The following is a 15,439-nucleotide window of genomic DNA, read 5'->3' on the forward strand; positions in this document are numbered from 1 at the left end:
GAAAACAACCAAAACAGTTTTAGAGCAGCAAGCCATTTGGAACAACATTTCCTATCCAGTAGTGAGTACTGGGAGCGTCTGCAAGTTTGTTGCAGAGGTCACCAGTGGACAACTTCCTTCCCCAAACCCTCACAGCTGGAGCAGTTTTACACTTAAAACAACAACAATAATGAATATGGCTATGGATAAAGTGATCCATATGGCTATGGATAAAGAGCCATATATGTAGCTCTTTAAAATATAAAAACATGGTCAGCCTACCTGAAATATGGAAAGGAGAAAGGACATGTTGGCGAAATGAGTGTTTGATTCACTGGTATATCATTGACCTGGTTTGCACAACACAATAGCCCACCCATGGTTGCATTGTGCCAGGCACCCATGGGCACCATTTTTGCATGCCTGGTTTTGCATGACACAACAAGCCATGGCAAGCTGGGTGCCCATGGGTGTCACACAAAAATCACTGCCCCACATGATGCAACAGCCCCTGAGGGTAAATTAAGCCATGCTGGGTTGCCATGCTGTGTGAACCAGGTAAGTCTGTCATTTCTTGAAATGGCAGATAAGGAAACTAGGCTCGCCTCATGGTTGAGACATATGCTGTGAGTTCTTTATCTATATTACTTCTGTCTTCATCAAAAGATCATTAGAAAATATTGACACTGACAGCATATCAACATACCATATAACTGCATATCAACAGCATAAGCAATTATATTCTCCACCAGCTAAACTGAACTTCAAAGTAGGCCTTTAATTCAAGAGTGAAATATAACTGGGAATATCACAGGTGCCTTCTATATCTCTGAGCAAAGCCAAACTGCCACCTACCGGGAAGGAACAAGACTTATCCCTAGCCACCCTGTAACTCTATCATGGGCTGTGGCACTTCCAGAAATATTTTAGCAACTGGCAAATCTAAATAGCTGGCACTGAACCCCTTCCTGATAATGTTACATTCTGTAAGCTGTAAAAAAAATGAGGAAACTTTTGAAATCTTGAAAAGGCTCCAGACAAAAAACCATCTAGTACCCCCAAAATTATTTTCTGTAAACATGTATCTGACTTAGCTTTCTTTTATTCTCTCTCTTTTAAAAACTTTTATCTGACCATATTCTGTCTCTGTCTCTCTCTCTCCCCCCCCCACCCTTTTCTCTGTTTTGCTTCTAACTGAATTGAGGAAAGTGTGGGAATTAATGCACTGAGAGAAAATAATCCATGTCATAAGTGATCTCTGCTTTGCCTTCAGTCCAGGCAAAGTGAGGCATGGTCTAAAGCTTTGCTCATTTGCAATACTTATCATGTGTGGGTGGAGCGTTGAATCTCCTGCTTTCTACCTCAGGAATCCACCTCAGGAATTCTATGACAGATTGGAGACTGGAGAGCAATCCTAAATGAGGTGAGGTAGACGGAGCAAAGGGGCCAATCATTTGCCACTCCTAAAACTGGCCAGGGTGGGAGGTGGGGGGATGGGGACAGACGGACAGTTTTTCCTTGCCTTTTCCCCTGGCAAATCTTTATTTAAAAAAATTCCCCTGTCCTATTGAAACTAACAGGGAAACTATACTAGCCCTAGGCTAGCATAGTTGAAGGGTGCGTCCCTGGGCCCTCTCAGGGGAACAGAGGGGCTTTGGAGCTCATGGATCCAATGCTACCTTCAATTCATCCTAAAAGCAGAATAGGGATGTTGGAGAAATCTGCAATGGAACCAAATGAGTTTGGATTTTTATGAATCCAACCCACGGATTCCGCAGCGGACTGGCTTTCCCCCTGTTGGGCGGATTCTGTAGACTTGCAGGCCAGTTTTTCGAACTTTCCCAAATTTTGTGCAAATTTCATTGTAGAAAAATATGCAAAATAAAAAAAAACCTAGCCCAAAATGTACTTTTCCCCTATAAGCTAAAGTGTGAAAATGCACATTTGGGGGGAATGTCTGCATTTTTGCACATGCGAATTTGCATAAATGCACATTTGTGCAAATGTGGATTTGCGGAAATTTGGAAACTAAAAACATTGGATTCTGCTGATGGGCGGAGGATGGAATAAAAAGCGCCTGACAATCCACAAAACACAGATGGAATGGATTTTACACCATCTGTACTTCCTTAACCCAGAATGCCCTGTTTTGGGGCTTACTGCCAGCAGGAACACCACTGCCAATAGATTTACACATGTGGAGATCCCCAGGGGCATAACTGTGCTCCTGTCTGCTAGCAAGGGACACTTCTGTCCCATCCTAACACCCACCGGCTGGCAGATATGGATTGTCCTGTTGATGTGCTATCCTGCTCATGTGATAAGTATAAGATTTACATTAACTGCATGTGGGGGTTGTCACACATCTAGGTGGCAGGAGGGACCTACATTATGGGCCCGTGCTGTGGTGGGTGTGAGACTCCTCCCATTCCCATTGTCACACCAGCATGTGGGCTGAGGTGGAGGGTCAGCCTGCAGTCAGGTTGTGCAACAATAGGATTCCGGTCCTGTCACGATCAATCTATGTAAGCTGTAGCTAATAAAAGCTGTGGCCCATTTTCACCGAATCCTGACTCTGCATGGCTCCTGTCCCCTCTGACTTGTTTCCCAATAGGTGCTGTGGGTGCAAACCTTTTCAGATATCACAGCCATCTGTGCTTCTATTTGGGTGTGTATGTGTATGTGAGTGTATTTCAGTTGTTGGCCGCCTTAGAAACACTGTTTGATACCTGATAGGTGGCACATAAACAGAGAACCTATCTACACCAGTGGAGGCTGGCAGCTCCGATGTCAGTGGGGCAGTGAATCCACCCTGGGTTTCAGTCAGAACCAGTCAGAACTCTAAAGGAGCTATTCAAGGCACTGAACCTAATTTGGGACTAGGGTTCAGCACCTTGGATAGCTCCTTTAGAGTTCTGACTGAAACCCAGAGCGGATTTTATTTATTTATTTATTTATTTATTTTATTTCATTTCTATACCGCCCAATAGCCGAAGCTCTCTGGGCGGTTCACAAAAACTAAAACCAAACAACACACAATAAAACAATTTAAAATATATAGAACATTAAAACCACAATATAACAATACAACCACAATAAAACCTAGCAGCAGTACAGGAGTTTAAAATACAGATTTAAAACAGCAAAGATAAAAATTTAGAAAGCTAAAATGCCTGGGAAAAGAAAAAGGTCTTCACCTGGCGCCGAAAAGAGTACAATGTAGGCGCCAGGCGAACCTCACTAGGGAGCTCATTCCAGAGCCGGGGTGCCACAACAGAAAAAGCCCTCCTCCTAGTAGCCACCCGCCTCACTTCCTTTGGCAGGGGCTCACGGAGAAGGGCCGCTGATGATGATCTTAAGGTCCGGGCAGGCACATATGGGAGGAGGCGATCCTTCAGGTAACCTGGCCCCAAGCCGTTAAGGGCTTTGAATGTTAACACCAGCACTTTGAATCGGGCCCGGAAATGGACTGGCAGCCAGTGCAGCTGGAAAAGTACTGGCGTAATATGAGCTCGCAGGCCAGTCCCTGTTAACAATCTTGCTGCCCTATTTTGGACCAGCTGAAGTTTCCGGACCGTTTTCAAAGGCAGCCCCACGTATAACGCATTGCAGTAATCCAGACGAGAAGTTATCAGAGCATGGATAACTGTAGCTAGGCTATCTCTGTCCAGATAAGGGCGTAGTTGGTATACCAGCCTAAGCTGATAAAAAGTGCTCCGTGCCACTGAGTTCACCTGTGCCTCAAGTGACAGTTCTGGATCCAAGAGCACCCCCAAACTACGAACCTGATCCTTTAGGGGGAGTGCAACCCCCTCCAGAACAGGTTGAATATCACCTAGCCGGGCAGACGAACCACCCACTAACAGTACCTCCGTCTTGTCTGGATTGAGTTTCAGTTTATTAGCCCTCATCCAGTCCATTACCGTGCCCAGGCACTGGTTCAGAACAGCCACTGCCTCACCTGGTTTTGATGAGAAAGAGAGGTAGAGCTGGGTGTCATCCGCATATTGATGGCACCTCAGCCCACACCTCCGGATAACCTCCCCCAGCGGTTTCATGTAGATGTTAAACAGCATGGGGGATAGAATAGAGCCCTGTGGAACCCCATGGCACAATTGCCATGGCACAGAGCAATAATCCCCCAGCACCACCTTCTGGAATCGGCCATCCAAGTAGGAGCGGAACCACTGTAGTGCAGTGCCTCCAACTCCCAACCCAGACAACCTATCCAGAAGGATACCATGGTCGATGGTATCGAAAGCCGCTGAGAGGTCCAGGAGAATCAACAGGGTCGCACTCCCCCTGTCCCTCTCCCGGCAGAGGTCATCCCACAGGGCGACCAAGGCAGTTTCCGTTCCAAAACCAGGCCTGAAGCCCGATTGAAATGGATCTAGATAATCCGTTTCATTCAAGAGTGCCTGGAGCTGTCCTACAACCACCCGCTCAAGCACCTTGCCCAGGAAGGGGATGTTGGCCACTGGCCTATAATTGTTAACATCCTCTGGGTCCAGGTTAGGCTTTTTCAGGAGTGGTCTAATTACTGCCTCTTTTAAAGCGGCAGGCACCACTCCCTCTCTCAAGGAGGAATTTACAACCTCCTGGACCCAGCCGGACAACCCCTCCTTGTTTGATTTAATAAGCCATGAAGGGCAAGGGTCAAGCACACAAGTGGTCGATCGGACTTGGCCAAGCACCTTGTCTGCATCCTCAGGCCTCAGTAACTGAAACTCATCCAATAAAACTGGACCAGACGGTGCTCTGAACGCCTCTACCAATGGAACTGCATTAATCGTGGTGTCCAATTCATGACGAATCTGAGCGACTTTATCCTCAAAGTGCCGCGCAAACTCGTCACAGCGTGCTACCGAGGGTTCCACCGTCTCTCTCCCTGGCCCAGAATGTAACAGGCCGCGAACCACTCGGAAAAGCTCTGCCGGGCGACACTGAGAAGATGCAATGCTGGTGGAAAAGAACTGCCTCTTTGCCACCCTCACCGCCACAGAGTAGGCTCGATAGTGGGCTCTTACCTGTGTTCGGTCAGACTCAGCACAAGTTTTCCTCCACCTGCGTTCTAGCCGTCTCCCCTCTTGCTTCATTGCCCTCAGCTCAGGTGTATACCAAGGAGCTGGCCGGGCTCTGCTCAGAGGGAGAGGGTGCTTGGGTGTGATCGTGTCAACCGCCCGAGTCATCTCTGCATTCCACAGAGCGACCTGGGCTTCGACAGGAGCACCAGCCATACCAGCAGGAAAATCCCCCAGAGCCCTCTGGAATCCATCGGAATCCATTAATCTCCGGGGGCGGAACATTTTAATAGGTCCCCCGCCCTTGCAGAGGGGAAAGGCCGCCAGAAGTCTAAACCTCAGCAGGAAGTGATGTGACCATGACAAAGGGACAGATGTTAATTCCTCTACTTTCAGATCACCATCCTCCTGCCCAGTCGAGAAAACCAGATCAAGCATGTGTCCTTTTATATGCGTTGGGCCGATGACATGTTGGGACAGCCCCATGGTCGTCATGGCAGCCATGAAGTCCTGAGCCGCCCCGGATACAGAGGCCTCGGCATGGAAGTTGAGATCCCCCAGGACCATCATCCTGGGGGTCCTCAGCACCAAGTCTGAGACCACCTCCGTCAGCTCAGGCAGGGAGTCTGATGGGCAGCGGGGTGGGCGGTACACCAACAGAATCCCTAATCTGTCCCGGGTACCCAACACAAGGTACAGACACTCAAGATCTGCACTCGAATGAGCAGGAAGCCTGGAGAGGGAGATTGAATTCCTATAGACCACGGCAACCCCCCCTCCCCGACCCTCAAGTCGGTGTTGGTGCTGCACTGAGTACCCAGGAGGGCACAGCTGGGAGAGAGTGACCCCTCCCAGTTCCCCCACCCAGGTCTCAGTAATACATGCCAGGTCAGCCCCCTCATCCACAATCAAATCATGGATGAGGGAGGTCTTATTTTGGGCCGACCTGGCATTCAGCAGCAGCACCACCAGACCCGAGGGCAGACTGGTAAGGCTGCCAGGAACCATCAGGTTGGGGAAGAACCAGAAGAGGGGACAGCTGTAAGGTGTCTAGCCCCTCTTCTCCTCAGCTGGCCTGTTAATCCCCCAACGCCATACCTCCCCCTGCCCGTGACCACAGTTATGGTGGCACCTCCCCCACCCCCTGAGTTGTCCAATAGTCCTCCCAGGCACATATTAAAATATTAAGATATAAAATATACAACAGTTTAAAAGAATATAAAAGAGATAAAAGAGAACAGCAGCTAAGAAGGAGCAGATAGTCCACGTTTGCCCCTTCCCCTGGTCTTTAAAGCTGCTGCCCTCTGCTGCTGCTGCTATTTGCTGCTGGTGTTGTGGCTGCTGGTGTCTCTGGAGAGGCAGGTGGGTAGATCTTGCGACTCCAAGTGCGAAGCTAAGTGCGCACTTAGCGTTGCACTTGGTGCGGTGCCTCTGGCAGCCCCGCCTTAAGTACCTGTGGGCGGGGGCAGAAGCAGGCTCAGGCTCAGGATCACCCGGTGCAGCTGCTGGCTGGTCCTCCTTCCCCAGGCTCCTTCCCGAGCAGCCTCTGGCAGCCCCGCCTTAAGTACCTGTGGGCGGGGGCAGAAGCAGGCTCAGGCTCAGGATCACCCGGTGCAGCTGCTGGCTGGTCCTCCTTCCCCAGGCTCCTTCCCGAGCAGCCTCTGGCAGCCCCGCCTTAAGTACCTGTGGGCGGGGGCAGAAGCAGGCTCAGGCTCAGGATCACCCGGTGCAGCTGCTGGCTGGTCCTCCTTCCCCAGGCTCCTTCCCGAGCAGCCTCTGGCAGCCCCGCCTTAAGTACCTGTGGGCGGGGGCAGAAGCAGGCTCCCCCCCTGCTTCTGCACCATCTCAGGTCATTCACCATCTCAGGTCATTGGAGCCACCAACCATCACTCGGGGCGGTATCCTATTCTGCCCATGTGCCCTCAGGACCAACCACTAGCGCAATGCGGAGCTCATGGTTCTTAGAGCAGTGGGACATGGGTGGAAACAGTAAATTCCAAAACAGGGCAGGTCAGTGGAATTGCAGAAGGGAGCTCTGCTGAGCTGCCCTGACCCAGAAACAGGCATTTCCTCTTGTTTCCGGGGGTCCTTTACAAAGCACTAACTCACTGTTGCGCTAGTGGCAGGCCCCGCCGGCACAACAGGATGAGTAGGAGTCTAACAGCAGTACTGAATACTGCCCAAGTTCAGCAGTCATGCCATCGGTTTTTAAAAATGAAATACCAGGGGTTGTCCTCAGGAATGCAGCATGCAGGGAGAGGAGGTTTAAGCCTTCCCTCGCTGGCTGTGATATTGGTGACAATTAACAGCAATTAGCTTTAGGGAAAAAGCTCCCATTCATCTGCTGTCTCTTCACCTGCAGTTGTGCTGGAACAATTTTAGAATGAAGTGGCCATGACAGAAGCACCTTTTGAAAGAAGAAGGGGGCAGCAAGGGGATCACACCCAGTTTTGACACTGGTCCTGACACAGTTCAGACACTCTTACTGTGAGCATCTCTGCAGTCGCTCATGTTGACAGCATCTTTGTAATCACTCCCATCTGCAATGCAGATTGCACAAGGTGATTGTACATTAGACATACAGCTGGCAGGGGATGGGTTGCATAGCCAAAATGCAATGCATCTCTCCCCCCCCCCCCGATATTGGCCAGGTATAAATCTAACGAACAAACAAATGTAAATGTAATAAATATAACAAACAATTGGTGTGCTTAATTCAGTGGACCCTCTCAGAGTGATCCATTCCTGATCTGGTTGGAATGGAGGAAAGATGCATGCAGCAGAAAGCAAGAGATGAGGCAATGCAGCAATGAAATTATAGCCTCAGCTAATAACCATCAGACTGTCTGAATTGTGATCAGATTTTTTGCACTTTTCTTGTTAACAAGGCCAGAGCTGTCCTCCAGCTCTTGCAAGGGAGGGATGCTATGACCCAAATTAGCATTTTCATTTACAGGACTGTTAGCTGCATGGACTTTTACCAATCCAACAGCTATCTTTTTCTTTTCTTTTTTTAAAGGACAATGTCATCTTCTAAAAATGGTCTACACGTTTCATGGCTGATAGCCAGCTATTCCTTCGGAGGGTGGCTTTTGATTTTGTAAAGCAAAGAGCAATAGTCCAGCTATTATTAAACTGTGGATCTCCAGCTAATATTTGATTTCCATTTAAAATCTGTATAAGAGAATTTCTTGCATCTGTTATGTCAATATATATGTGTGTGTGTGTTTTGAAATAATGCGACAGTAGAACAAGAAGAGGACAGTCTGTCAGTTCCTCGATGTCATCCTCCTTCCACTCTAGGACTGAATTATTATGCGTGGCCCATTATTATTTCCAGCAGAGTGGCAGATGAAGGCAGCCATACAGTGTGTCACAAGGCCACATGAGGGTCATTGTTTCACTGTGCTAGAGCAGTTAAATCCTTCTTCATGGCGTAGTTAAACCACAAGTATTCCCAAGCCACCTGTATAGCAAAATGCATTCATGATAAGTGTAAAGCGTATTATTGTAAAGTGCATTCTCTACTGTACACTACAGTAAATACCCCTTGACATCAAGTTTTCAGTAAAACCAACACTCCTGCCTGTAAATTTGCAAAAGGTTGAGGGTTTTGTTTTTTAAAAAAAGAAAACTATTTTAAGCTAGCTTTCTGCAAAACGAAGGTTGTCAAATAGACGGATACACCAGAATGCATAAATATCTAATTATATCTTTAGGACATATGTTCTCCTTTTTTATGCAGTGATAGCCAGTGTTCAATTTTGTGATGAGAAGTAATAAGCAAAGTCCTCCCCCGCTTTAAAGGCTGCGGGGGACTAAGCTCCATTAACTCAGTGGGACTTACTTCCGAGTAAGCATGCATTGGGTGGGCCACACTTGTGTCAAAACCTCTAACCATTTGTCTTCAAATAAGTTAGGTATACAGGCAAAGTGACCATCAAATATGCATATATGTTCCTGCTGGAATATGCAGAATTAGAAATCCAATGCTTGCAGCTTGACCTCCCAGCAAACTTCTTGGCCAAATGCCGGGAGGTTTTATATAGTAACCAAAGCTTGCTTGTTAAAATGTGGTATTTTGGGAGTCATCCTTTCCTGAAGACAAGACTGGAATTAACCACTTCCCCACATAGTAACTTCTGGCTTTCGTGCCTTTGGCAGGGCTGCCCGTTCGTGTTCTCCTTACTTGCAACAGCAAACTTGCCTCTAAGCAGTGCACTCGTAGGAATGCTCAGCGTATACAAATAACAGGCTAGTTTGCAGACTCAGGATGACTGGAGATGTAATTAAAATCATGCTGAAGATTAAGCATCACTTGCAGATTGAGCTCTGTTTTATTACATATCCATTATGTGTCTCCTATTTGCAATAAAAGGAAACTTGAACTCATTTAACAGATTATTTATTTATATTTACATTTTTATCTTGCTTTATCAGTCATACCACACTCACCATGGGTTACAAAAGCTAAAATAATATAAAACAGCATAAAAATTACAGATGCAATCAAATAATGTCAGTGTGTAAAAAAAAAAAAAAAAAAAAAAAGGCAGCAGAATGTACTAAAACCAATGACTTCCAAAGCTGGTCAATGTTAGGTAAAACAAAAATACTTTAAACTATGATATTCATAGTAGATATCAATAGCTGGGAACTGCAGCAAAATGTTTCATTGTTAAGTGTTCTGGTTTAGTGCCTACTCCATCTCATACTCTCCCCCAACCGTCAGTAAGCATTCTGTGAGCTTAGACCATTTAGGGTATTAAAGGTCAAAAGCAGCACCTTGAATTTTGCTGAATCAACCAACAGCCAGGTTACAGCATCCAGCACTAGTTGTTTCCAAACTGTCTTCATGGGCAGCCCCATGTACACAGCATGGCAGCAATCAAGTTGTGAAATCAAGAGATTTCTGGTAATCCTATTAAGATTGCAATCCAATTTATGTTAACTAAGGAATAAGTCCCACTGAACTCAGTGAGACATACTTCTGAGTAAAAAGACTTAGAATTGTGCTGCATACGACTCACATATTTAACAAAGCCTTTCCTAGTTTTATGTTACCTGCTCCTGCACTTTTGTCTGACTGTCCTTTTTACCCCATTCCCATGACTGATGATTAGTCGATGGCCTCCCTGCCCTTTCTTGTCTTAGCCATCTAAAGCTGATTGGAAGCTGTCTAGGTAAGGACTATGTCACCTCTGAGTTGTGTCCTGGCACCATGGATGCTGTTGGAGTTACATTAATGTTAAATAGTATAAATAAATAGTTAAATAGTAAAATAGCAGAAGAAGACATATTCACCACTCAGATTGATTTCATTATAATAGGCTGCATTCAGCCATACCAACAAGGTTTGTTATGATTTGTTGTTATGAGCGTAAGGCTCATGCACTCTTTCCTCCATCTTTCAGGAGTGAGGTGAGCTGTTTCTAATTTGCAACAAACTATGCTTTGTCATTTTGTTTGTAAAAGGACCCCAAGTTAGGATCAAACCATGGCTTGGGATCCTGGTTTGATTATTGTTTGTGCAAGCCATCGTTTGCTGCATTTGGGGAAAATGCAGCAAATTGTGGTTTGCTGCAAATTTGAAGTGGAAGGTTCTACTCTTTCCCCCTTGGACACAAAAAAGGGAAGAAAGGGAAGAAAGAGCAAACAAACCCAAGGATTGTTTGTAACAACAAACCATGGCTAAATTATGTAAGTTAACCATGGCTTGTTGTTGGATTTAAATTGAGAGAGTCATATAATGCAAGAGGATTTTTTATGAACAATAATATTCACATTTGCAGCAAAGTTTGCAAAGCATATCCTGGAAGCTATGAAAAATTGTACACTTAGGGAGCAATCCTATGGCCACTAGACACTGTCTAGAGAGCCATAGGACTTTTCAGTTTCCAGGAACTGAGGTTGGAGCCAGGGCCCTGAATGGAGTTCCCAGAAGCCTCAATCCCCTCCCCCGCCCCCTCATAGCTGGCGCGGTTCTCTCCATGCCAGCGACATCTCCACACTTCAAAATGGAGTGCAGAGACAGGGAAAAGGGGGTGGTCCCTGGCAGTGGTGTAGTGGTGGGCCGCGCTGGAGCGTTGCTCCCACACTTTTTTTGAAGCCAGCCCCCAGCCGGGTCGCAGTCTGCTAGGGAAGGAGGCGGGAGCAGAGGGGGTGCGGGTGGCTGCCTCTTGGCTGCTGGCCAGACAAAGGGAGCAAGCAAGCGAGAGAGGGAGCCTGAGGGGGCTCTGCAGCCTCCTCTCACCCCCCCTTCTCCTCCTCAGCTCTTGGCTTCTCTGCCCATCCCTGCCTGTGTGCCCGGTGCTGCCCTCGTCTCCTGCAACACCGGCCACCCATTCAGGGCTGCTGCTGCTGCTGGCCATGGCAGCAGCAGGAGGGGGGGGGGCGCTGCCACCATTATTTACTTATGGGGCAGGGCAGGTGGCTGGTTTGTGCCAGTTTTTAGGATTTATCACACACTCCTATGCATGTTTACTCAGAAGTCAGTCCCACTATGTTCAATTGCCAATTGGGCTTTCTCCCAGGTAAGTGTGCAAAGGACTGCAGCTGCCTTCTCAAGATCTCTGTAAATTTAATTTGAACTAAAGACCCATTGGATTGCACTGTTAATTCTCGAACATTAATTTCTACAGTAAGCAGAATTGCCCAATGCAACCTGCTCTGTCAGCTACGCTTTTTGGTACAAGGTTGGCATGGACCTGGGCAAACAAACCCTGGTGGAGAGAAGGGAAACAGAAAAAAACCAGTTGCGGGGAGAGGAGAAAGAAGGTGTGTGTGTGTGTGTGTGTGTGTTTCAATCCAGCTGGGTGTGTGGACATTTCTGTTGCGGAATGGGAGAGATATAATGAAGGAGCTTAGGAAAGGCTAATGGGTCATGTTGGGGTGCTAAGGGAGGGTACAAGGGGGCTGTTTAAATGAGAAGGGATCTGCCCATGGGGGCTGAGTTGAGAGGTTGAAGCTTCCATAGAGTATCATATTTTGAAAACCTAGAATGTCTGTGTTTGAGTGAGTGAGTGAGTGAGTAAAAAAGTTAACATCCCTGCATTTTTTCTCAGACATCCAATTGAAACACCCCTCCTTACTCTCAGCTGCACTGTTTTTGGATCCCAGTTGAAGGCTATACATCTTACAAGGTTGTACAATCTTAGAAGGGGGCATGGCTGTGAGGGGTCGTGGTTGTGACTGTCACAAAGGGACCCTGCACTTCTGAATTTGCCGCTACACTACTGGTCCCAGGGGTGGGGAGAGGAGGAGACCACAGAAAGCACATTACGCAGCTTCCTATGCACCACGCAGCCTCCTTCCCTTCACCTCCTTGAAGCTGTGGCTAGACAGCTGAATCGGCTTTCTAGCCAAAAATGCAGAGCAGCTGAAGCACAGAGGTGAGGATCGCTTCCGTGCCACAGATGCCCTGCATTGGATACTTGGCAGCCTCTCACTTTGGAGACTGCTGACTATCTCAATAGGATTGCACCCTTAGGGATGTATCAGACTATGTCAAGTTTGCATGTCTTCATTCATAAGTCTGTTCCATCCGATTTCCACATTAATCTGTGGTTGTTTTTATCCTCACAAAACGTCATATTTAAATATATACTTTTGAACATAGTTCCTCACAAAATACACATTTCTCTCAAAGTACACATTTCTAAACTTATTTTATCCTAAAATACGCATTTTGATATCCTTTTTTTTTTTTTTACATTATTGGAGCTAAGAATCGCATTGCAAAATTTGGAGAAGTGCGAAATTCAAAGGACAATTGTGTCCTGATCCACCCATTAGTTCAGCAGATTCAGATCAGGTCAGTGTGCTTTGAAATATGGACCAAATGAAATCCTCAAACATCCATACACAGGCATTTCTCTGCAGTTTTCCCTATCTCTGCAGTTAATGCTGAGTTTTTATCTGTTGCCTCTTGTGCGTTCATATATGCACAAATGAAATGCAGGTCAATCATTCACCATATCCTAGTCTAATCCTTCATTATAGCGCATGCTGCACTTGAAAAAAAGAAAAGAAGAGAGAAAAGAAATCCAAATTAGACATTACACTGCTGCAGATATGTAATAATAGCTTAAGGTGAAAGAAAAGCCTCCCCCACAACACATTTTGCGGTGGCTTAGTGGTTAAGATGCTGAACTGCAGACTGGAAAGTCGGCAGGTCAGCAGTTCGAGATCCGGGTGCCGAGTGACAGAGTGAGCTCCCGTCTTCAGTCCCAGCTCCTGCCAACCTAGCAGTTCGAAAGCAAGAAATTGCAAGTAGATAAATAGGTACCGCCTCGGCGGGAAAGGCAACAGTGTTCCGTGCACCTCGGTGTTCAGTCATGCCGGCCACATGACCATGGAAGCGTCTTCGGACAGCGCTGGCTCTTCGGCTTAGAAACGGGGATGAGCACCGCACCCTAGAGTCGGACACGACTGGTTGGGGACACCTTTACCTTTTATAACTGATTTACATACACATTTTACTGTATGCAACATTTGGTATTTTGCTTCTGTTTGTAGCTTTTTGCTGCTTGTATTTTTCCTTCCAAAAGCACACATCCAGGTTTCTATTTGGGCTTCCTCCTCATCTGCACTTTTCCAGTCCTATTAATATATATGTGACAAAGCTTTGATGGGTTATTTTCAGTGCTGAAAACATCTTAAGGCTTTTAAAGTGTCCTGTTCTCCTACCTTATCTGTATGCCGTAGATTCCTGTGTGAAAGGGTAGCAAATACATTGGAAGCCCTAATGTCATTTAGCTGAAGAAAGGAGAATGGCAGGATATGCTCTGGGAAATTTCACAGATGCAACAAGAGGCTGTCTGCACAAAATAATCCTTTCCAAGAGCGTGTTCAAATAGCAAATGGGGTAGACAGAGATGTGTTTAGTCTGTGATTAAAGACACACACACACACACACAGCACAGTTGCTGTACCAAGGCCATCAGAGATTCTGCTGTGAAAATAAATTATACAAATTTAGCATAATTTGTTCTTCATTTTGCATAATTTATTACATAATGTAATAATATGTGATAATGTCATGGGGTGGAGAAGGCAAAAAGCCATGTACAACCATGAATCCCCACCCAGTGAACTCTAGTAAAACTGTACAGTAACTACTGACACATGCTAGCATAAGGGATAACCAGACTGTGTAATGAGGATCCAGCCCACAAAAGGGAAAAGATACAACTCAACTGTATTTGACAATACAACAATGACAAGTTTATCACCCACAAGGCTCTACTAAAATAAATCCACCAATGAGGCCCCAAGTATAATATATTTGCCCACATGGCTCCAGCCATAGCAGGGGAGAATGACCAAACAACAATGGTCCACTGCACACTCTTGTCACCTTCGGTAAAGGGGGATGGCTAATTTCTCCATTCTTCAGGTGGAAGTGAGACCTAGAACTTTTCTGGTCAGTCCAGGGCAAGGCTTCACCAATAGAAAAAGCAGACAGTCCTGGAATCGACCAACCTGGGAATCCTTTTTGAAAGCCTAGGTGTCACCTTATCTTAAATCTGGAGCTAATGGTGTTAGATAGTGTCATAGAAGGCTTAGAGGACACACCAGTCAGGAAGCTAGATAAGAACTTTATTGTCTCTCTTAAACAAGAACTGAATAGCTACAGGAAACTCCACATTCCAATAGGGTGGCCACTTACACGTATCCAAAAAAGGGGAAATGCATACCAAAAAAAGATGACACAAGAGGAAAGTTTGCACAATTTATAGGCATAGGTGTAAACATAGACATCATTACTGTAATTTAAAAGGAAATGGAACACATCTCCCATAGTGTGGAAGACTGTGACCAGGTGACCTGTTCTCCTACTCCCCATTGCACTTCAAGGCTCTCCCTTCTGATGCCTCTTAAAACTAGACTTTGATGGGACACCTTCATAGAGAGAGCTCTCTTCTGAGAGCCCTTCAAGGAGAGGACTACCCTCTGTAAAGTAGGATGCACAACCAGCCTAAGGGTTGCCACCTTTTGTTGAAAAAAAAAGAAAAAGAAAATCAGCACTGTTGAAACATTTGGTAGTTCAAGTGATCAGACTCCTCTCTAAATCTCAAAGGCTTCCAAATAATGTCACATCTAGTCTGACCCTTGCTTTTGGCCATTACATTGTTCCATCTTTAGGTGTACCCAAAGTAGCTCTTTAGATCCTAGCCAAGAAGTTTGGATGTGGCATCTGGGTATCCAAAAGTGTCTGTACTGAAGGATATTAGATGGTTCTAACTTAGATAAACTCAATCCACAAGTTCACTAGAAGCACTTGGCTGGAAAACTCTGGTGCTGGCAGCATAATCCTCAGCCAGTCAAAACAGATTGGGACGTGTGGTAGCATTTGTGCAATCCGGTGTCAGAGAAAGCCTAAGGTTAAGCCAAGTATTTTCTCAAAATGAACATCAAAGCCATGCTGAGAAGATGAT

The sequence above is a fragment of the Heloderma suspectum genome, chromosome 7, assembly GCF_057233095.1.
Source record: "Heloderma suspectum isolate Gila_16-S chromosome 7, 16-S_ref, whole genome shotgun sequence".
Lineage (NCBI taxonomy): Eukaryota > Metazoa > Chordata > Lepidosauria > Squamata > Helodermatidae > Heloderma > Heloderma suspectum.